Raw genomic sequence first — 24,681 nt, forward strand, 5'->3', positions numbered from 1 at the left:
ACAGTTTGGATGTAATCATGATGGAAAGAGAAGAGAACACCGTTTTCCCCATTCAAAGGGGAAAATAATTGTATGTTGACCAACCTTGACCCACACGCATGTGCTCGCGCACGCACGCACGCACACACACACACACACAGAAACAACTTCGCTCAGCTATCACACTCATAATAACCCAGGAGAGTAAAGATCCAGTGAGTGTTTGGAATGTAAGGTGACCTCCCTTGGGCTGTTGTGTCAGAAAGTGAGATCAGACTTTGGCAATGACTCAGCAATACCTCACTCTACACAAGGCACCAAGTAGACTACAGAGAACATTCTGGAGGATGTTAGATGCAGCCAGGGTCAAAAGTAATGCACTATGGCCTATACTACAGACATAGGGTTCCAGTTCAGACTTAGACCAGGGTTTCGGAGGAGGAACAGAGCAGTCATACACCACTGATTCCAGACACCTCTAGAATGTTTATTCACAAGGTGATGAGAGAAACCAGGAGAGAGAGAAACCATGAAACATTTATAGCACACATTTACTCGTGACTTAGGCTACTTCCTTTGCATACAGTTTAGCATGTTTTTAACCTCTGGTCATTTCCATGTAAAAAGGCCCCATGAGCACCAACATGTGAAGTTCATGTCAAATCTGGTGCCAAATGAAAGCTAGGAGTCTACATTTTTGAGAAATGAAGGCATTCATAACTTTAACCATTTTCCATCCTCAAAATTAGGAACAATCAAAGGCTTTGATTTCTGGTCAAACAGATGGAAAAGTCTTAAAAAGGCATGAAATATATCAAAACACAATAATGCAGAAGTAAAGACACTGCCAACTAATATCAACACATATTTTGTTTAAGAAACATTGGCCTGTGCCTTAATTCTGTTACCAAAAGCCCACATCTTTAAGATATTGACTAATTTCTCTCGCTCATGGAGGGAGGATAATGAAAGTTCACAGAAGTAACAAGATAGAAACCATATTTATTTGGTTTCTTAATTATTAAGTGATTAAAACTTGAAATTAACCAAATTGGTAACAGAATTTCCTTAAAATCAGTAAATTACTGCAATTGAATTGGCTACAATGGGAAATCAGTAGTAACAAACCAGTCTTCCCTTCCATTGGCATATTATTACATTAAACTCAACCATTTTCATGGTTGGCTGGTGGTCAAAGCTGGCTTTCTCCTTCTCCCTCTCGCCCTCTCAAATACAATCAAAAGTGAACTAAACAATCTAATATTAACAGTAAACTCAAAAGTTTCAAAGGAATAGAGACATTTCAAAATGTCATATGGCTACGTATAGTGTTATAACGGGGCAAATAGTTCATGTACAAAAGGGAAAATAAATAAATACAACTATAGGTTGTATTTACAATGGTGTTGGTTCTTCACTGGTTGCCCTTTTCTTGTAGCAACAGGTGACAAAATCTTGCTGCTGTGATGGCACACTGCGGTATTCCACCGAATAAATACGGGAGTTTATCAACATTTGATTTGTTTTCGAATTCTTTGTGGGTCTGTGTAATCGAGGGAAATATGTCGCTCTTTCCTTAAATTTTGGGTCAGTCACAGTGGTCAGGTATTCTGCCACTGTGTACCCTCTTTCAGGGCCAAATATCATTCCAGTTTGGAAAGAATTTAATAAAAAACAGAGTAATATGTCAAGTAATTATCTTTCTGTTTTCTCATGATTTGGTTGGGTCTAATTGTGTTGCTGTCCTGGGGCTCTGTTTGTGAACAGAGCCCCATGACCCACTTGCTTAGGGGATTCTTCTCTAGGTTAATCTCTCTGTAGGTGATGGCTTTGTTATGGAAGGCTTGGGAATCGCTTCCTTTTAAGCTGTTGTAGAATTTAAACGTCTCTTTTCTGGATTTTGATTATTATTGGGTATCAGCCTACTTCTGCTCTGCATGCATTATTTGGCGATTTACGTTGTCCACGGGGGGGATGTTTTTGCAGAGTCTCAATTAGGTGTTTGTCCCATTTTGTGAATTCTTGGTTATAAGATCTCAACCATAAAGGGCAATGGGTTCTATAACTGATTCAAGTATTTTTAGACAGATCCTAATTGGGATGTCGAATTTATGTTCCTTTTGATGGCGTAGAAGGCCCTTCTTACCTTGTCTCAGATCGTTCACAGCTTTGTGGAAGTTACCGGTGGTGCTGATGTTTAGGCCTAGGTAGGTGTAGTTAGTGTGCTCTAGGACAATGGTGCCTCGACGGAATTTGTATTTGTGGTCCTGGCAACTGGACCTTTTTTTGGAACACCATTATTTTTTGTCTTACTGAGATTTACTGTCAGGGCCCAGGTCTGACAGAAGATCTAGGTGCTGCTGTAGGCCCTCCTTGGTGTCTCTCTCACACACATACAATAAATGGAAAGAGAGGGGGCTTGTGTAACTCGCATCTGAGCACCAACCAACACTGGACGTCAATGGAAGTTGAAAAGTAAATTAGGTCAGTCGGCCCTGGCCTTGATTTCAACGTCCAGAGAATACGTTTTTGATACGATCTGGACCGGCATTAATTTCAACGTCCACAGATGTTTATTTTTGTTCCAGTCCGGCTCATACATAGACATCCATGATTGGTTCAAATCTAAACCAATCATAGACGTTTATGTTTTACAAGTGTGAAGAGCACCGTACAGTAAAGATAATTTTTCTTTTTTTAAGTTGAGTATAGTTCAGTACAGTCCTGTATGGCACAGTACTCTAGAGTTGAGTATATTATAATTTACTGTATTGTACTATACTCCACTAAACTCTTCTGTGCTGTACTCTACTGAGTTGTACTCTACTGTGCTGTACTATGTCCAAACTTAGACGTCTATGATTGGTTCAGATTTGGTCCAGTCCAACCAAATTTGGTCTTGTTTGGGGGCGGAGATCATGAAAATATTAGCCAGTGTGTAGAATAATATGCAAAGGCGGATATTACATAATTATACATTTCTGTAGGCCTAGTACCTATTTAGGATACATCACCATGACGAGAAAAACATTTATATCCATAATTATGCATTTCTGTGTAGTACAGATTAGGGATCCATGATGAAATTCTGTTACAGCGTGTAAATCCACTTCATTTACTGTATTTCAATATATAAATAATTTTACCGAAATTCTGTTACCAAACTTTGCATCTGCACAGTTCTTCCAATAAATGTGTTTTTGTAGAATGTTCAGTGTAAATTGTTAAAAAGTAGTCATTGTGCAGAGTCATAGGGTTTGTTACTTTTAAAATCAATGGTTTTTGTTTGGCATAAACTATCAAGTGAAAAATCTGAGTCTCAGCGTAATTCCGTGACCGTGGAATTGCCCCTCTGAGTACGTTTGGAAGACTAGCAGAATGACATCGAAAGGATTGTTGGGTGTGCAAGAAACAGGGCCTAAAATTAACACCGCCAAATTTGAGTTGATTTTGGCATTGGCGGGTAAGATGTCCATTTCACCAGCAATGTAGGTGGGTGGTCTGGGCTCCACAGTGCAAGCATGTCACTTGCATTTGCAAATATAAATAGAAGTCAAGTACGAGCACATGTACAGCAAAATAAATCTGCAGTAGCCGTTTTAAAAGTGTTTCTGTTGTTTTGTTTCATGGCTGGGAGCTAATCACCCAAATAACTAAGTATCCTATAATATATATTAGGGATGCACAATATATCAGTAAGCATATCGGATTCGGCGATATTAGCTAAAAATGCCAACATCAGCCCGATGTCTAGTTTAACGGCAATGTGCAAAATCAATGTCAAAGCTGACGTGCATACCTATATAACGTAGGTAGATAACGTAATGACACTACGAATAATACTGCGCTACACATGCAACACAGCATTCTAACCTAGCCTACTATGTGGATCTATTGTGAAGTTCCAAAGGAAGAGTTCCACAGGCCATTTGCAATGTTTCTGTTGCTATTATTTCCGGAGGGGAGAAAGTGAAATATTTCAATACCACAAACCTAATTACTAATTTCAAAGTGCATCACTCCCAGACATTCATACTTAGAAAAGCTGAAAACAAATAAGCGCACACATCCAACAACTACTTGAAAGAGTAAGAAAGTTTCAGTGAGACAACTCAAAGGCGAAATCCATTAACGGCAAGAAAATGGAATTCATTGCCCTTGACAACCAACCGTGCTCTGTCGTGGATGACGTTGGCTTTCGCCGACTGGTTGAGCACCTTGAGCCCCGGTACACACTACCAAGTAGGGCGCTACTTTTCAGATGTTGCCCTACCAGAGTTACACAGCATTGTTGAAACGCACATCCATTAGCTACCTGCTATGGGCGTCACTGCTATTAGCTTCACAACTGACATTTGGACCAGCCATGTAAGCCCCATGAGCATGCGGAGTCTGACAGCACAGTGGGTCGACGAGGATTTCGTACTGAGGAAAGCCATATTGCATGCCCTAGAATGTGCTGGTTCTCATACCGCTGCTGCCATGTCAATGGCAGTTGAGAACATGTTTGAAACATGAACACACTCCTAGCTCCATTCGAACAACTGACTCAAGAAATAAGCTCACCAACTGCGTCTGCAGCAGACATCATACCCTCTGTCATGGCATCGAAAAGCCTGCTCAACAAAACTGCCGACACAGACCGTGGGATTAAAACTTGCAAAAGTACTCTACTAGAGGCTGTGGACATGTGAGTCGTGGTATTCTCTCTGAGCCTCTTTACTCTGTCGCCACCATTATCGAACAAAAGGACCATTTATGATGTTTATGGGACATATTGGAGTGCCAACAGAAGATCTTCTGAATTATATCGTTACTTCTGGGTTGTGTGTCGCGCCTGGCGGGTTGAATTATGATTGTCATGTGTTTGTTTGATGGGGTGCTGTCCTCAAATAATAGCATGGTTTGCTTTCGCTGTAAAGCCTTTTTGAAATCTGACACGGTGGCTAGATTAACAAGTTAAGCTTTAATTTGGTGTTTTGCACTTGTGAATGTATGAAAAGTTAAATACTTCTAATACATTTTTTTGAATTTCGCGCTCTGACATTTCACCGGATGTTGTGGAAACGTTCCGCTAGCGGAACCCCTAGCCGTAAAAGGTTAAGCATAAAGACCTAGGCCTAATGTTGGTCAAAAACCTGCTAAGTCACAGGAAGGCCAAAAGGACATCAACCACCCGACCCACTGCCTGTTCACCCCGCCATCATCCAGAAGGCGAGGTCAGTACAGGTGCATCAAAGCTGGGGCCGAGAGACTGAAACACAGCTTCTATCTCTAGGCCATCAGACTGTTAAACAGCCATCACTAGCACATTAGAGACTGCTGCCTATAGGCATAGACTAGGAATGACTGGCCACTTTAAGGAATGAAACACTAGTCACTTTATTAATGTTTACATATCTTGCACTACTCATCTCATATGTGTATACTGTATTCAATGGTACCTTAGTCACTTAACCTGTTGGGGATAGGGGGCAGTATTTGCACGGCCGGATAAAAAACGTACCCGATTTAATCTGGTTACTACTCCTGCCCAGTAACTAGAATATGCATAGAAAACACTCTAAAGTTTCTAAAACTGTTTGAATGGTGTCTGTGAGTATAACAGAACTCATATGGCAGTCAAAACCTGAGAAGATTCCATACAGGAAGTGCCCTGTCTGACCATTTCTTGTCCTTCTGTAGCCTTTCTATCAAAATACAGCATCTCTACTGTAACGTGACATTTTCTAAGGCTTCCATTGGCTCTCAGAAGGCGCCAGAAAGTGGAATGACGTCTCTCCAGTCTCTGGGCGAAAAACAGCAGGAGATTTTGTTACTGGTCAGGCTGAGAACAGTGACACTGGAGATGCGCGTTCATGTGAATTCTCCATGCTTTTCTTTCTCTCTTTGACCGAATACAACGTCGCCCGGTTGGAATATTATCGCTATTTTACGAGAAAAATCGCATAAAAATAGATTTTAAACAGCGTTTGACATGCTTCGAAGTACGGTAATGGAATATTTTGACATTTTTAGTCACGAAATGCGCTCGCGCGTCACCCTTCGGATAGTTACCCGAACGCATGAACAAAACGGAGCTATTTCAATATAGCTATGGATTATTTCTAACCAAAACAACATTTGTTGTTGAAGTAGAAGTCCTGGGAGTGCATTCTGACGAAGAACAGCAAAGGTAATCCAATTTTTCCAATAGTAAATCTGAGTTTGGTGAGGGCCAAACTTGGTGGGTGTCAAATTAGCTAGCCGTGATGGCCGGGCTATCTACTCAGAATATTGCAAAATGTGCTTTCGCCGAAAAGCTATTTTAAAATCTGACACCGCGATTGCATAAAGGAGTTCTGTATCTATAATTCTTAAAATAATTGTTATGTATTTTGTGAACGTTAATCGTGAGTAATTTAGTAAATTCACTGGAAGTTTGCGGTGGGTATGCTAGTTCTGAACATCACATGCTAATGTAAAAAGCTGTTTTTTGATATAAATATGAACTTGATTGAACAAAACATGCATGTATTGTATAACATAATGTCCTAGGAGTGTCATCTGATGAAGGTCATCAAAGGTTAGTGCTGCATTTAGCTGTGGTTTTGGTTTTTGAGACATATAGGCTTGCTTTGAAAATGGCTGTGTGATTATTTTTGGCAGGGTACTCTCCTGACATAACCTAATGTTTTGCTTTCGCTGTAAAGCCTTTTTGAAATCGGACAGTGTGGTTAGATTAACGAGAGTCTTGTCTTTAAAATGGTGTAAAATAGTCATATGTTTGAGAAATTGAAGTTATAGCATTTATGAGGTATTTGTATTTCGCGCCACACGATTCCACTGGCTGCTGACTAGCGTCCCACCTTGCCCAGGGAGGTTAACAAGAAATATGTGGAGTGGTTGAAAAACGAGTTAACTTCTCTAGGGTAGGGGGCAGTATTTTGACGTCCGGATGAAAGGCGGGCCCAAATTAAACTGCCTGCATATTATTAATAGATTTGGATAGAAAACAGTGAAGTTTCTAAAACTGTTTGAATTATGTCTGTGAGTACAGAACTCATATGGCAGGCAAAACCCTGAGAAAAATCCAACCAGGAGGTGGGAAATCTGAGGCTTGTAGTTTTTTCAAGTGATTGCCTATCTAACACACAGTGACTTAGGGTTCAACAGTCTTTAGAAAGTTGTTTGAGGCTTCTATGGTGAACAGAGAGCGAACAAAGGAAGTTGGAAGTTGTTGACTCAGGAAAGGACATGAGTTCATTGGTGCGCATTCACGTGAGAGGTAGCTGTGTTCCATTACATTTTTCAAGACATTGGAATCGTCCAGTTGGAATATTATTGAAGTTTTATGTTAAAAAAGGCCCTAAAGATTAATGCTATACATCGTTTGACATGTTTCTACAAACGTAAATAGAACTTTCTTTGACTTTGTCGTGAAATTTTCGGCAAGCTTCCTACATTTGGAGTAGCTTACTGAACACGCAAACAACAAGGAGGTATTTGGACATAAATGATGGACTTTATCGAACAAAACAACATTTATTGTGGACCTGGGATTGCTGGAAGTGCCTTCTGATGAAGATCATCAAAGTGAATATTTATAATGCTATTTATGATTTTAGATGACTCCAAAATGGCGGATATCTGTATTGCCTGCTGTTGTTTTCTGAGCGCCGTACTCAGATTATTGCAAAGTGTGCTTTCCCCGTGAAGCTTTTTTTAAATCTGTCACAGCAGTTGCATTAACCTCTTGGGGCTAGGTGGGACGCTAGCGTGCCACCTGTGGTGCACTCCATCAACAGCAGGTGCATTTCAAGAGCGGCAAATTTGAATCCAAATAAATGTCAAAATTCAAATTTTTTAAAAATACAACTATGTTACACCATTTGAAAGATAAACATCTCCTTAATCTAACCACGTTTTACGATTTCAAAAAGGTTTTACGGCGAAAGCATAAATTTAGAGTATGTTAGGACAGTACATTTACAAGAGTTGTGTGTAATGTTTTGTCAAGTCAAAGACAGGGTCACCAAAACCATAAAACCAGCTAAAATGATACACTAACCTTTTACAATCTCCATCAGATGACACTCCTAGGACATTATGTTAGACAATGCATGCATTTTTAGTTCTATCAAGTTCATATTTATATACAAAAACAGCGTTTTACTATGGCATTGATGTTGAGGAAATCGTTTCCCTCCAATAACCGGCAGTCAAGTCAGCGTCACAAATTAAATAATTAAAATTAGAAAACATTGGTAAAATATTATATTGTCATTTAAAGAATTATAGATTTACATCTTTTGAACGCAATCAACTTGCCAGATTTAAAAATAACCTTACTGGGAAATCACACTTTGCAATAATCTGAGCACTGTGCCCAGAAAAATACGCGTTGCGATACAGACTAGACGTCATGTTGGGGAGATCTAAAATCGAAAATACTATGTAAATAATCCATTACCTTTGATTCTCTTCATCAGATGTCACTTCCAGGTATCACAGGTCCATAACGAATGTAGTTTTGTTCAAAAAAGCTCATCATTTATGTCCAAAAATCTCCGTCTCGTTAGCACATGATGTAAGCCAGCCGGACTTCTCGTCATGAACGAGGGGAAAAAATATATTTCCGTTCGTTCAAACATGTCAAACGTTGTATAGCATAAATCATTAGGGCCTTTTTTAACCAGAACATGAATAATATTCAAGGTGGACGAATGCATAGCCTTTTATAACGTATTGGAACGAGGGTACCCAACATGAAGTAGCGCGCCAGGTGTCTAATGGGACATCACCGTTCCATGGCTCTTGTTCGGTCAGATCTCCCTCCAGAAGACTCAAAACACTTTGTAAAGGCTGGTGACATCTAGTGGAAGCAATAGGAAGTGCCAAAATATTCCTAAACCCCTGTGTTTTTCAATGGGATAGGTTTAAAATCAATACAACACATCAGGTATCCACTTCCTGTCAGAAAATGTCTCAGGGTTTTGCCTGCCAAATGAGTTCTGTTATACTCACAGACACCATTCAAACAGTTTTGGAAACTTTAGAGTGTTTTCTATCCATATATAATAAGTATATGCATATTCTAGTTACTGGGTAGGATTAGTAACCAGATTAAATCGGGTACATTTTTTTTATCCAGACGTGCAAATGCTGCCCCCTAGACCCAACAGGTTAAGGAGATGTTTATCTATATATCTTTAAATAACAGTTGAATATTTTATCAACGTTTATGATGAGTATTTCTATAAATAGATGTGCTCATTCACCGAAAGTTTTTGAAGGAAAAACATTTCTGAACATTACCCAATGTAAAATGGGGTTTTTGGATATAAATAAGAACTTTATCGAGCAAAACATACATGTATTGTGTAACATGAAGTCCGAAGTCCTATGAGTGCCATCTGATGAAGATCATCTAAGGTTAGTGCTTAATTTTAGCTATATTTCTGGTTTTTGTGACGCCACTTCTTGCTTGGAAAATGGCTGTGTGGCTTTTCTTGTTTAGGTGGTGTCCTAACATAATCTAATGTTTTGCTTTCGCTGTAAAGCCTTTTTGAAATTTGACAATGTGGTTGGATTAACAAGAGTCGTATCTATAAAATGGTGTATAATACTTGTATGTGTGAGAAATTTGAATTATGAGATTTTGGTTGTTTTGAATTTGCCACCCTGCTATTTCACTGGCTGTTGAATAGTGTGTCCCGCAGGTGGGACGGTCAAGTCCCACATACCCAGAGAGGTTAATGACTCCAACCTAAGTGTACGTAAACTTCCAACTTCAACTGATATATATATATATATATATATATATAGATATATATATATATATTTTTTTTTTTTTACAACAAAACAATATCCTACCTATTGACTGAGAAACATCAATGATTCTCCCTCACTTGGTCCAGTACCAGGTAAATCCATCAGACTCTGCAGCTACTCGGATTGCAGCTGAAGGTCATAACCTTACTCTGCCATCCGTGGGAACCATCCACCAACTCACATTAAACCCAGCCCTTGAAAGCGATAAGGATTTCTCCTGCACGCAGCAGTTAATGTGTCCGGATCAAAGTTCCCAGGATACACTGATAATGACTGTGTGTGTGTGTGTGTGTGTGTGTGTGTGTGTGTGTGTGTGTGTGTGTCAAATCAAAATCAAATCAAAGTTTATTTGTCACGGGCGCCGAAAACAACAGGTGTAGACCTTACAGTGAAATGCTTACTTACAGGCTCTAACCAATAGTGCGAAAAAAAGGTGTGTGAGTGTGTAGGTAAGTAAAGAAATAAAACAGTAAAAAGACATTGAAAATAACAGCAGCAAGGCTATTATGCAGACACCAGTTAGTCAGGCTTATTGAGGCAGTATGTACATGTAGGTATGGTTAAAGTGACTATGCATATATGATGAACAGAGAGTAGCAGTAGCGTAAAAAGAGGGGTTGGCGGGACACAATGCAGATAGCCCGGTTTGCCAATGTGCGGGAGCACTGGTTGGTCGGCCCAATTGAGGTAGTATGTACATGAATGTATAGTTAAAGTGACTATACATATAAGATAAACAGAGTAGCAGCAGCGTAAAAGAGGGGTTGGGGGGGGGCACACAACGCAAATAGTCCGGGTAACCATTTGGTTACCTGTTCAGGAGTCTTATGGCTTGGGGGTAAAAACTGTTGAGAAGCCTTTTTGTCCTAGACTTGGCACTCCGGTACCGCTTGCCATGCGGTAGTAGAGAGAACAGTCTATGGCTGGGGTCTTTTTAGGGCATTCCTCTGACACCGCCTGGTGTAGAGGTCCTGGATGGCAGGCAGCTTTGCCCCAGTGATGTACTGGGCCGTACGCACTACCCTCTGAAGTGCCTTGCGGTCGGAGGCTGAGCAATTGCCATACCAGGCAATGACGCAACCGGTCAGGATGCTCTCGATGTTGCAGCTGTTGAACCTTTTGAGGATCTCAGGACCCATGCCAAATCTCAGGACCCAAGCCTCCTAAGGGGGAATAGGCTTTGTCGTGCCCTCTTCACGACTGTCTGGGTGTGTTTGGACCATTCTAGTTTGTTGTTGATGTGGACACCAAGGAACTTGAAGCTCTCAACCTGCTCCACTACAGCCCCATCGATAAGAGTGGGGGCGTGCTCGGTGCTCCTTTTCCTATAGTCCACAATCATCTCCTTAGTCTTGGTTACGTTGAGGGAGGAGATGATTGTGGACTACAGGAAAAGGAGCACCGAGTGTGTGTGTGAGAGTAGTTCAGCTGTTGGAAGCTCATGGAGCAATGCTCAACGCTAAAAACTGCTCCGCGGTCAAGAAAGAAAGTAAACTCCCGCTCCAAATTCGCATCATTCATTAAAATCACAATTTAACCAACACCCATTTATTTTTGTGACTACCTGGACCTACCAATTGGTTTAAGTATTGAAACCAAACCATACAGATTTGAATGAAAAGTATTTGAATAAACATGTAATGGTGAATGTAAGAAATGAACATGGCTGAAGCCTGCGCAAATTTCTACTATTTATGTGTCCAGGTTAAACGTGGGACATCCCTCATTATAAAACAAACAGTCGGTTAAATTCATGGTATTGCATCATTTTCAGATCTATCAGAAGCGATTAATAGACAAAACAACAATGTAATTTATAGGGATGCACGAAAAATCGGTGAACATATCGGAATCGGCCGATATTAGCTAATAATGCCAACATTAGTATCGGCCGATGTCTAGACTAATACCGATGTGCAAAACCGATGTCAAATCTGACGTGGATACCTATATAACGTAGGTACATGACGTAATGAAGCTACGTAAAAATGTTGCGCTACAAGTGCTACACAGCATTCCTAACCTAGCCCACAATGTCTGTTGTGTGGATCAAGCAGTCAACAAGTTGAGTCGTCATTTGAAAGAGTAAGAAAATTTCAGCGAGACAACTCAAAGGTGAAATCCATTAAAGCCAAGATTATGGAATTCATTGCCCTTGACAATCAACTGTTCTCTGTCGTGGGTGATGTTGGCTTTCGCCAACTGGTCGAGCACCGGTACACATTACCAAGTGTGCTAATTTTCAGATGTTGCCCTGCCGGAGTTACACAGTAATAGCGTCACTGCTATTAGCTTCACGACATAGCTTCGCTTCACAACATACATTCCGTTTGGGTCTTTGCATGTCAAACAAGATACAGTAGGACTGTGTAAGCTGTACAAAAAATGTCTGCAAACAAGCAAACAGTGGCCACGAACGATGCGTTTACAATATCGCAATGGTAATAAAGCATAATTTGTTTGACCACAACTTCTGGGGTAGCTAGCTTTAGCTTGGTACCTAGCTAGCACAAATACAACCAGCCTGAAAACAATGACCAGTAGAAACTGCAGTCATTTTCATTATTCTAGACAATGACTTAGGAATAAGTGTGAGTAAGTATTAGCTAGGTTGCCACTTGTTGTTCGCCTATTGAAATTGAACTTCAGTTCATGAAAATAAATAGCTAGCCAGCTACTTAACTTGTTATGGATAGGGGGCAGTATTTTCACGGCCGGATAAAAAAACGTACCCGATTTAATCTGGTTATTACTACTGCCCAGAAACTAGAATATGCATATAATTAGTAGCTTTGGATAGAAAACACTCCAAAGTTTATAAAACTGTTTGAATGGTGTTGGTGATTATAACAGAACTCAAATGGCAGGCCAAAACCTGAGAAGATTCTGTACAGAAAGTACCCTGTCTGACCATTTCTTGGCCTTCTTTGTCATCTCTATCCAAAACAGAGGATCTCTGCTGTAACGTGACACTTTCTAAGGCTCCCATAGGCTCTCAGAAGGCGCCAGAACGTTGAATGATGACTCTGCAGTCTCTGGCTGAAAAACAGTAGCGCATTTGGATAGTGGTCGATCTGAGAACAATGAGACGGGAGTGCGCGTGTACGTGAAGAGTCCATTTTGCATTTTCAGTCTTTGAACGAAAACAACGACTCCCGGTCGGAATATTATCGCTATTTTAAACAGCGTTTGACATGCTTCGAAGTACGGTAATGGAATATTTAGAATTTGTCACGATACGCGTCCGCGCGTCACCCTTCGTTACCCTTCGGATAGTGTCTTGAACGCACGAACAAAACGCCGCTATTTGGATATAACTATGGATTATTTTGAACCAAACCAACATTTGTTGTTGAAGTAGAAGTCCTGGGAGTGCATTCTGACGAAGAACAGCAAAGGTAATCCAATTTTTCTTATAGTAAATCTGAGTTTGGTGAGTACCAAACTTGGTGGGTGTCAAAATAGCTAGCCTGTGATGGCCGGGCTATCTACTCAGAATATTGCAAAATGTGCTTTCACCGAAAAGCTATTTTAAAATCGGACACCTCGATTGCATAAAGGAGTTCTGTATCTATAATTCTTAAAATAATTGTTATGGTTTTTGTGAACGGTTATCGTGAATAATTTAGTAAATTCACCGGAAGTGTTCGGTGGGAATGCTAGTTCTGAACGTCACATGCTAATGTAAAAAGCTGTTTTTTGATATAAATATGAACTTGATTGAGCAAAACATGCATGTATTGTATAACATAATGTCCTAGGAGTGTCATCTGATGAAGATCAAAGGTTAGTGCTGCATTTAGCTGTGGTTTTGTTTTTTGTGACATTATATGCTAGCTTGAAAAATGGGTGTCTGATTATTTCTGGCTGGGTACTCTCCTGACATAATCTAATGTTTTGCTTTCGTTGTAAAGCCTTTTTGAAATCGGACAGTGTGGTTAGATAAAGGAGAGTCTTGTCTTTAAAATGGTGTAAAATAGTCATATGTTTGAAAAATTGAAGTAATAGGATTTGAGGAGTTTGTATTTCGCGCCACGCCCTATCATTGGATATTGGAGAGGTGTTCCGCTAGCGGAACGTTTAGATGTAAGAGGTTAACCCTGTTGCCCAAAGCTAACGTTTGAAGCTGCCAGCTAGCTTCATCTGGCTAGTGAGGCTCGACCGGACCAGGTTATGTGTTGTGAAGCTAGCCACAATAAGGATCAGGCACTAGGGTTGCAAGGAGTCGGAAACCTTCCGGGAAATATTCGGAAATTTCCCATGGTAAGTTAAGCCCGGGAATTTTGCTTAAATTCATCAAAAAAAAAGTTCGCTTATAACAGTGAACCTTTTTTTGTGGGATACATATAAGGCAATTCTAGGTCTTGATATTTTGGTTAAACTATCCCCAATTCAATGGAATTGCAACCCTCTGCATGCACAGTGCATTTTCCCAGCACATGTACTGCTGATTCTCAAGATCTTGCACACTAATGAGATGCTATTGAGCCCACATTACTACACTGTCTGAGCCAAGGACTACATGCTTTCTGGTAAGTTTTGATTACAATACTGGGTGGGGTGAATATATTTTATATGACATACATGATTTTATGTTAACTAGTAAATAGTAGCCTAAGTGTGTTTAATTATTTCTAACTTGTTAATTTCTGCTAGTTAGTTTTTTCTACCATGTGGATTTTAGCTTGCTTGAGCCTGCTAACAGAAGTGTTTCCAGTATGGAAACAGGGGAATGTTGTTTCATTTTAAAACATTTATCTTACAAAGGAGTTGTTTAATCCAACTGCATTTTACCGGTACTACCAGTAGGCCAACCGATAATACCATGACGGAATGCGTTTCAAGTGATGCTGCGCCGCCGAGAACAGCTAGCATGTCCAGCAAAGTACTCACACACTTCGTGCAGATCTGCAGCTGGGGGCTTTTTGTGGAAGCCAGACGAGACAATCGAAGGAGGATGCAGTGAGCAAAGTAACTGGGCTCGAATTTAGTCAAGCTTGCTCTATATAGATTGATGCTTTTAATTGTGTATGTTATAAACAACTTTTTTTGATGATGATTAAAGGTTATGCTGGAATTGTGTATTTTTTCCCCCAATGCTACATTCATGTGGCAGACCTAACTTGATTGACCCTCTTTCTAAAAGGCCTTGTCTATGAGAGGCCTAATCATATTTGTTTGAATAATTTGTTAATGCCTATGCTATAAAGATGCATTTAGTTAATTAACTCATTACTATGCATCAACATTTTAATTTGATTACAATTATTAATTGTCAATCATTCTTGAATTTGTTAGGCGATACAATGAAGTAGATTCATGAACCGATAATACATTCATACATACTTTTTTTTTATATAATTTTTTAAATATGATAGGATGTATAATAGAATGCAATTTTCTATGTGAATAATGTTCATTAATGTTAATTTGTGTATTAACCTCTAGGGTATGTGGGACGAAATCGTCCCACCTACGCAACAGCCAGTGGAATCCCGTGGCGCGATATTCAAATACCTTAGAAATGCTATTACTTCAATTTCTCAAACATATGACTATTTTACACCATTTTAAAGACAAGACTCTCGTTAATCTAACCACACTGTCCGATTTCAAAAAGGCTTTACAACGAAAGCAAAACATTAGATTATGTCAGCAGAGTACCCAGCCAGAAATAATCAGACACCCATTTTTCAAGCTAGCATATAATGTCACATAAACCCAAACCACAGCTAAATGCAGCACTAACCTTTGATGATCTTCATCAGATGACAACCCTAGGACATTATGTTATACAATACATGCATGTTTTGTTCAATCAAGTTCATATTTATATCAAAAACCAGCTTTTTACATTAGCATGTGACGTTCAGAACTAGCATACCCACCGCAAACTTCCGGTGAATTTACTAAATTACTCACGATAAACGTTCACAAAAAACACAACAATTATTTTAAGAATTATAGATACAGAACTCCTTTATGCAATCGCCATGTCCGATTTTAAAATAGCTTTTCGGCAAAAGCACATTTTGCAATATTCTGAGTAGATAGCTCACCATCACGGGCTAGCTATTTTGACACCCACCAAGTTTGGCACTCACCAAACTCAGATTTACTATAAGAAAAATTGGATTACCTTTGCTGTTCTTCGTCAGAATGCACTCCCAGGACTTCTACTTCAATAACAAATGTTGGTTTGGTTCAAAATAATCCATAGTTATGTTCAAATATCCTCTGTTTTGTTCGGGCGTTCAAGACACTATCCGAAGGGTAACGAAGGGTGACGCGCCGGCGCGTATCGTGACAAATTCTAAATATTCCATTACCGTACTTCGAAGCATGTCAACCGCTGTTTCAAATACATTTTTATGCGATTTTTCTCGTAAAAAAGCGATAATATTCCGACCGGGAAACCCTGTTTTCGTTCAAAGACTAAAAATCAAAAATGGACTCTGCGCGCCCCCGTCTCATTGTTCTCAGATCGACCACTTACCAAATGCGCTACTGTTTTTCAGCCATGGCCTGCAAAGTCATCATTCAACGTTCTGCCGCCTTCTGAGAGCCTATGGGAGCCGTAGGAAGTGTCACGTTACAGCAGAGATCCTCAGTTTTCAATAAAGAGAGTGTAGAAGGCCAAGAAATGGTCAGAGAGGGCACTTCCTGTTTGGAATCTTCTCAGGTTTTTGCCTGCCATATGAGTTCTGTTATACTCACAGACACCATTCAAACAGTTTTAGAAACTTTAGGGTGTTTTCTATCCAAATCAAACAATTATATGCATATTCTAGTTTCTGGGCAGTAGTAATAACCAGATTAAATCGGTACCTTTTTTATCCGGCCGTGCAAATACTGCCCCCTACCCTAGAGGTTAATAATAATCACTTATTGTTCATGTCCATTTAGCCTAGGTCAATGTGGTAAAGTACTGTTATTCCTTATCCATCTAATGATATAAAAAATAAAAATGTAAATGCTCACTCGCCTCACTTTTCTGGTAGGAAAATCCGTTAAACAGTGAATCAATTTTGTGTGGCCTTAGTCTATAACTTGCACATATAGGCTGTGACTAGAATTAAATACAAATTAAAAGAAACATTTTTATTTCTTTTTTGAAACAAGAGTTTGGCCAGTCTGTGGTTTCAGGCTCATGCGATGGTGCCTGGAGAGCCGGCCAGCAGCGGAGAATATCCTCTCCAGACTTGCAGAGCCGCTGGGGATGCTAATTACCCTTTTGGCCACTCTTATCAGGCTGGGCAGAGATGCAGAGTTGTTTATTTCTATAGATAGGTCTAAAGGTTTTGAGGCAAAATAACCCAATCAAAATGGAAAGCTCCTTGAATGTGGGAATATGCCAGGCCTATTGGGCCAAAATCAATTATGGCCTATTGTATAGCTAATATAACGAAAATGAACGAAACGTTTAAGAGATCAGATTTTTTATTTATAAATACTTTGCTACAATGATACACTTCGTTATCTACCCACCTCGTTCCTTTCTTTTAGCATGTGCACGTAGTAAGTACACCATCATGCTTTTGGGATAGTGTATTTTCAGATTCCCTTGGCCCTCACCTTTATAAGTCACCTTGATTTAGCACCTGTGTTTTATTTGTTTCTTTATGAAAATAGTTTGCAAACTCCATGACAGTAGCTAAAGCTACAAGTAGACTACAAATGCATGCTCGGGTGGGCATGCCCGGAGCTCGTGAAATGAGCGCTTCTGAAGAGAAATTGGAGCGGGCGAGAAGGCCGATGCGCCAGCCTTTGGGTATCTCGCTCCACGCTCCAGTCAAATTGGGAACGCTCAGCTCCTCGCTCCGCTCACATGGTTTGTTAAAATGTGATACGCCGTGTGTAACGTTCATTTTTATAGTTTACTTCGCTACTTCAGTAATCTCTCTCAGTTTGCTCTCCATGCTGCTTTCCACACAGACCTAGCACCGCCCCGTCACTGAAGGAGCACATTTGTTGTTACCTCAACATCGAGACACTTGCGTTCAGTCTGCATGGACAATGCAGCACAAGCAACAATGTTGATGACAATGATGCTGTTTTCACTTTGGTCTTTAATATAAATCCACTAGTGTTCTATAATTACACTATTAGTTTGTGTTTCTTACATCTGGAAACAGCTAGTTTGTCTTTTCTTAGCCTAAATCTTGTTAGCCGCTTAATGCTAATCGCTAGCTAGCTAATAAAAGTACTGAGTCAGAGCAAACATAATTAGCAATACAGCCTGATAATACCAGCCACACAATACTCATGAAGCACATTTACAACTTGTATTATTCAAAAACATACAATACTGTCAAATGCCATACAATTGTTTTTATACCTTGATATGATCTTTTTGGCCATGTCGCCCAACCCTACTTCTACAATCGGCAAATACCTAGGCCAAGATACATTTTCGTTCAAATCAAAAGGGGTGTAGTCAAAAAGTGATTGAAATCATGTGGAACGACCCAGAGAGGAAGGGAAGCAAGTAGTTGTGTGCACTTTTAATTGGGCCATTAGGCCATCAGGGAGCACAGGCCACAGCACACTGAACTTTAGACTATTGGTCGGGTTCAACCCGTGGGTATACTCACTCCTCTCCTCATACACAGTACAGCGCACCTGGTTTTGTAAACACTGTGCCAGTGGTTTCTGCCTTTGAAGTCTCTTAATCGTTCAGGTTTCTCCACGAGAAGGGGAAAAAAGCTATAGAAATACACAACAGAAAATGGGAAAAACACAATTGGGTCTGAAAAGAATTCAGAGTTTCCTCTGTTCCTCTAATCTCAAACGAGATTTCAACCAGCTGTCTGAGGTACTACCAAGCTGGGGCAATTAGTTGACCCTAGGGTTAAAAAAAAAAACACAAAAATAAAATCTAGTGTCTGAATAGGCTAACTGGCATAGAGAGAAGTAACTCTGAGGAACCAGAAAAACAGTGGTGTGTTTCTGTGTTCCACAATTCACCCAATGATATATGATGCATATGGTTCCACTTCTAGACTGGTTTGGTGGCTTCAGCACAGGAGCGAATGGGGGCCCGTGTGTCAGTCGAGCCACTCCCTGCTGAGCCTACCAGTGGTCAGGCTTCCTCTCGACCCTGTCCTGACCTCTAGGATCTGGGCAACTCACTTGTCTGAAGTTAGGCCTGGAGGGATGAAACACGTTGGCCTTTAACATCCTACTGAGGAGCCATGACAAGTTCAGGCAGGAGTCTGGTAAATTAGCCCATTGCCCTTGTCCTTAGCCCATCTTTTTTTCATCAAAGTTTATTTGGGGATTTGTAAGTACTTTTCTCCTCTGGTTTCTCTTCAGGACATGTACATTGTTGAATGGGGTTGATTTATTTTTCATGCCTCTCCCACATGGCTGGCTGGTCCATGTTTCTCTTATGTGAGGGGGCAGGAAGGTAAAAATACTTTCAGGAATGGAGCATTCTGGGAGGAGAGTGAACGAAGGGATTGTTTCAGGTGTGTTCCGAGCAAGGTTAAGTTCAGAGGGAGGCACTGCCCCTTGGTTTGAGATGGGGGAGAGATGGATTGAGGTGGAGGGAGGGGATGTTGGCTTGAGGGCATGAAACGGGAGGGTGGGTGCGTTTGAGTGTACTTGGCCTTGGCAGACTAGGCTTGCACTATCAAAACAGCCAGCAACGGTGTTGTTTTAGTGAGCCAAATGTCACCCTTCAGCTCTTCCTCCAGTCAGGATTCCAGGAAAGAGACTAGTGTGTGTCCACATAAGCGACAGCTCAAGTATATGCCAAACCAAGTTGTACAATACCTGCAACCCAAAAACATGAGCGACAACAACTGCTTCTACAGAAAACCACAATAGCAGATCATTTAGAAGTATGAATAAAGCTGTGATTGCTCAGACAAATTTCAAGTGTCTGACTGGAGCAGATTAATTCATCATGAGCTGAAGTCTTCAGAGAAGCCAGACATTAACCGCCTGAGGGGGTCTGAACAATACCAAGTAATAACATCAGTAATACCAACAGGTTCTGCTTTCAACTCGCCAACTCGATAGTCTGACAGGATAAATCCCAAACTCAGTCCACCTATGAAAACACACCGCAGATCCGAACATATAGATTTGCATAATCATCAGAAATAGGCCTACATTTAGGCCTAACCAGAGAAACAGATGTTTCTTTATGCACATTATGGTCTGTAGCCTACAGCAGTAACCAGCCATACCTCTATTGGTTGTTTCCTGGTTTCCTGGCAACTTGGCCTCTATATTGATTGGTTAGATGCAAAATTAGGACATAGAAGGATCTAGAATATTGGCTGAGGAAATTGCCATATGCTCCAAGTGGCTAGGTACTAGGATAGCCTAAATCAAGGCCAAGAATGTATACACATATCTTTGTAATAACTTACAGCAGGACTATTTCTTAGTCCACAATATGCTCTTGCACAATGCAACATTTCTTACTTAAAATGCAAACAGCAAACCATAATCATTTCATACTTTCAGTTGGTACTGGCAGTATCTAACATTTGCAACAATGAGCCAATTTTCTTGGAGTGGAATGCCCTGGAAAACTGATTAAAGTGGGGCACTGTGCCCCTAAAATAAGGATATCATTTCTGGGAAGGACAAAAGCTAAGTGGGTGGCTTTTATCCATGCTGTTTTCCATTCATGTTATTGAGTACCCTCCTCTGGGTCAACCAACGGCCTCCAAATTCATAAACTAGATACTTGTTGTGTTAGCCTCCTAGGGTTGCTCCAATACCACACACATACGTCTGGAAGAGGGCTGATAGGATTCCACCCAGATCTACAGGGTCAATGGAGGGGGGGGGTCTTGCTTTGTCAAGTGTATGGCATATCAAAACAAATAAGAGTGAAAACAGGCAGTGAGGACTCACTTTCAGCAGCACATTCTCCCAGTCCTACACCATATTATACAGGCTAGGGAGGGGCCATGTAATCTGAGTGAACGGCTCTCCATTAAATTGGGTATAACATGGAGCCAGGCCTGAGCTTGCCGAGCCATCGGTCCAACTCGGCAGCAGGCAAGGCACTCATCACCCTCTATTCATAAAATGTCTCTTTGACTCCAACATGTGGGCTGCAATGGGGACAGGGGCGTGGGGGACCCTGTCTGGCCAATATGTGTAATCAGTAGGCTTTTTTCCCTCTATGCTCCAGTCAGGGCTAGTCCCACTTATGTGTATTTAACCTCCTGAAACCATTTCCCAAAAAGCACGTCACCCAGACCCCGAGCTCTCTTGAAATTCAGTCAATGGATTTGCAATCTGCAGAGGCCCCAGTACAGCAGCAGAGCACAACAGTCAAGGCCTCACTATCTCAGCTACACCAAGAGTGTACTGTAGTGTAGAATACCCACCCATATTGACAGCAAACAATCATCAGGAAGATAAACTCCCCCCCACCACAAGATGAACATTGGTGAGATTATTTGATCTTGGAGCAAGTTCACACATCAGAAAATGACAGCATTGAAGTGCTGAGATCACATAAGTTGCATATCCTTGCATCATAACACATTATATAATAGAAAACCTACAGATCTTGTAACAGACTAACCAGGGATTGAGCAGGTTAGTGTGCAATTAAAGGGATTCACATGAACACAGTTCCTGGTTGATAAAGGGATGGGACAAAATGACAGTATCTGCACTGACGTTAGACAGTATACAAGCACATAGGAGACGGTTGAGCTCATATATGGCAAAACCTTGATGTGTTGATAATGAATACAATGATTATATTGTTCATAGTTTTTTCTAGCGGCTTGTGTATATCGCTAAATCACAATTTAGGCGAAATTGAAATTTTACAATTATTAGCAAACTAGCTTGGTTGGTTTCTGCTAAAGAAATGAATTTTTTTTTGTCAAATAATTAGTAGAAAACGTGGCGCCTGCAACTGCCAGTGGCTGCGCCATTATGAAAACCTCGCCATAAATTACTAAATTGGAAATGTATCCAACATTATTACAATGTAATCTATGCGACAACGCATTTTCTAGGTTAACGTTGAAGGATTGCGAAAATGGTTCCCCTCTCACACCATTGCGATCATTCGATAGAATTGCCTGGGTGTGTACATTATGCACGATTAAGTTTAGAATGCGGTGGCGCAGAGATGCATTATATAGTGTGCAATACAGCAAGCTTGCAAACTACGTTTTTAGACGGCCTATGCCAGTAGACTGACTAGGGGTAATTTGGATACATAATCAAGAGCTTCGGTGAATAAGGGTTGACATTGACACAATTCTATCTGGTACAGTTAAATGTTATTACCAAGGTTTTATGATTATGTCTCGCCAGCTGTATTTTCCCTCGCACGCTCCCATCATTTACGAATATCATGGCTCATCTTGACTGGCTAGTTGTAGATTACTATAATGGTGTACCCTTGGCAGCAGAACATTCAGCTAATGCAGTAAAAGAGTAACAAACCTAGCGTTACCTACACTGTCTGTAACTAACGTTAGAACTTTGATTTGAAATTAAGGTAGACCCGGCTATGGAACATTAAAAAAAAATATCACAAAAATGTTGTGCATTACTATGACTGCGAGATGACTGGTGTGTAGGTTACCTAACAAGTTAAATGCTAAATGATGTTGCATGACTTCAAAGTTATTTTTTACTACGGAGTTAAAAGTAACAAAGAAAAAAAGGAGGAACCTACCACGTGATGAGGAGCCGAGTCCGGGGCAAAAATTTTTTAGAAACAAATCCCGCACTTTGATAGTAATTTCATCAAGGAAACAAAATATGTGGGAAAACAAATAATTCGAGAATGCCCCTTCACAAAATCCGTCTCGTGCGTTCCAAATTGGGTAACCCCGTGTTGCTCCCGGAATCACGAAATGGGCGAAACAACGAGTAGTTGAGGAACCGAGTCAGCTTGCTCTCTTCTCTTTGCAATTATTAATGCTCAACCTAGTTTATTGCAAAGGCGGTTTAATTCAAATCGAATTGGTCTTGTCATATTTCCCAACGCCATTTATCGACGACTTGTTATGTATTTTCCCCGGTAATCCGTTTTTATTGTTGCCGTTTTAGGGAGAGCGTCACACAGAAAATGGCGGCTCGCTCCTCTCCCTCGGATTTCAAGTCTGACAAACAGAACCCGAGAGCAAAGCAGCGGCGGGAGACATTCCTCACACTTGCCACTAGTGGAACTTCATCCTGTCTCCGCTTGAGGGAGCCAAAGTCAAGCGTTCCATTTTGTACATGTCTGAAACTGGATTGCTGTGTCTTCCATCATGGCTCAATTAAATCGTGACTTGCAGTTATTACATTTCACGCAAGAGCCGGAATGGATACAGTTTCATTATAACCCCGAATCAAAACATGTGGTTCTGAAGGATTGGAGAAAGTGAATGGTAATGGGATCATAACCAGGACATGGACACACAGTTAGTTATAAATATCTATGATGCTACCCTGCAATATGATAGCATGTGTGTCAAAGAATTCCCCTATGGGAAACACTCTTTTCACACCAATTCGATACCAAAGTGACTTTCATAGCAAGTTAGGAGAACGTACACAGCAGGTTAGGATAATTAATGTAGCAGGTTAGGAGATTGAGGTTAAGAAAATAGTTTGAGAAAATGGTTTCCTAACCTGCTACGTAAATCACCTTGTATCTAAGTGTCATTAAAAGAGTGTGTCCCATTCCCCCCATAGAGGAAATATATGGGTTTGTATAGAATTCTAATGTAAGGCCAGGGGGAACCGAAGAACACAACACCATTTCTGCAATGCAACAGAGAGCACAGATGGGCAACATAGGCGATTCTGAAATTGTTTGCTCCAAACGAAAACTAGAGTTTCTTCTAGAAAAATTCAGGTAAGTCTCTCCCCGTTTGGTTCTGTTTGCTTCCGTTTGGTTCTTAAACAGTAAACAATTTTTGTTGCAAGACAATGAATACACCCCTGCCTTCTCAACAAAGCCCAATATGAAGAAAAAAACCTTCCCCTGGCCCTATACAATTTTTGTGTGCAGATCTGAAGGTAACAGATTGGTTACAGTTACACGCGTAGCCTATAGAGAGCAATAGTTTTGGTGTCACTTTGTAGGCACTAACTCTGCCATGGTTCATTGGACAAATCTAATTACAATCCTTCACTATATTACTTACAAATCCCGTTACTTTCATTTGGCAAACGAAAAACTACTTACGGTTTCAGACAACAATCAACATCTATATATGGATGTCACATCCCCTGCCTTATGATCCCTGCCATTGATATTCCACCTGTTCTGCAACTGTTCACTCTACTAATGTGATATTCTGCCATCTAGTGGTCTTTAGTAGAGTTAACACCCCCTATATTGGATAAACCACCCCTCCACCTGTGTCAGCATCTGACTCCAGCACCATATTTCTGTAGCAGTCTTTAGGTTGCTATGCCAGACAGTGACACAATATTATAGTGATACATCATTTCAGATTATAGTGAAATGTCAACCATAGTCATTTATGGAACAATGCACTTTGGCAATCTGTCCAAAGTTATTAAACCAAGCTCTATGCATGATAATGACACATAATCAATACTGTATCATGAAACACATGTTGTGTATACATACCTTGCAACAGCAAAGCTCACCTCCCACCAAATCCATCCTTAGGGGAAAAATATCCACTGTGTATTCCAGGTACAGTGCATTCAGAAAGTATTCAGACCCCTTCACTTTTTCCACATTTTGTTGCATTACAGTCTTATTCTAAAATGTATTAAATCGTCCCGTCCCCCCCTCAATCTACACACAATACTACATAATGACAAAGCAAAAAAATTTTTTAAAAACTCTATTTTTTGTACGTTTATTTTTTATTTTTATACATTTGCAAACATTTCTAAAAATCAGTTTTCGCTTTGTCATTATGG

At 40.4% G+C, this 24,681-nt stretch overlaps 1 protein-coding gene across 2 annotated transcripts in view; it reads right to left on the bottom strand.

The window, feature by feature from the left end:
* Nucleotides 1-24,681, bottom strand: part of LOC106607458 (KAT8 regulatory NSL complex subunit 1) — an 85,664-nt gene extending 60,983 nt beyond the window's left edge. Inside the window, exon 1 of one of the 2 annotated variants that reach the window (XM_014204420.2) lies at nucleotides 24,380-24,681. The gene's annotated coding sequence lies outside the window, so the exon portion shown is untranslated. Of the gene's footprint in view, nucleotides 1-22,465; nucleotides 22,910-24,379 lie in introns of those variants that run through there. The other variant, XM_014204421.2, reaches the window with a different exon arrangement.

The sequence above is a fragment of the Salmo salar genome, chromosome ssa06, assembly GCF_905237065.1.
Source record: "Salmo salar chromosome ssa06, Ssal_v3.1, whole genome shotgun sequence".
Lineage (NCBI taxonomy): Eukaryota > Metazoa > Chordata > Actinopteri > Salmoniformes > Salmonidae > Salmo > Salmo salar.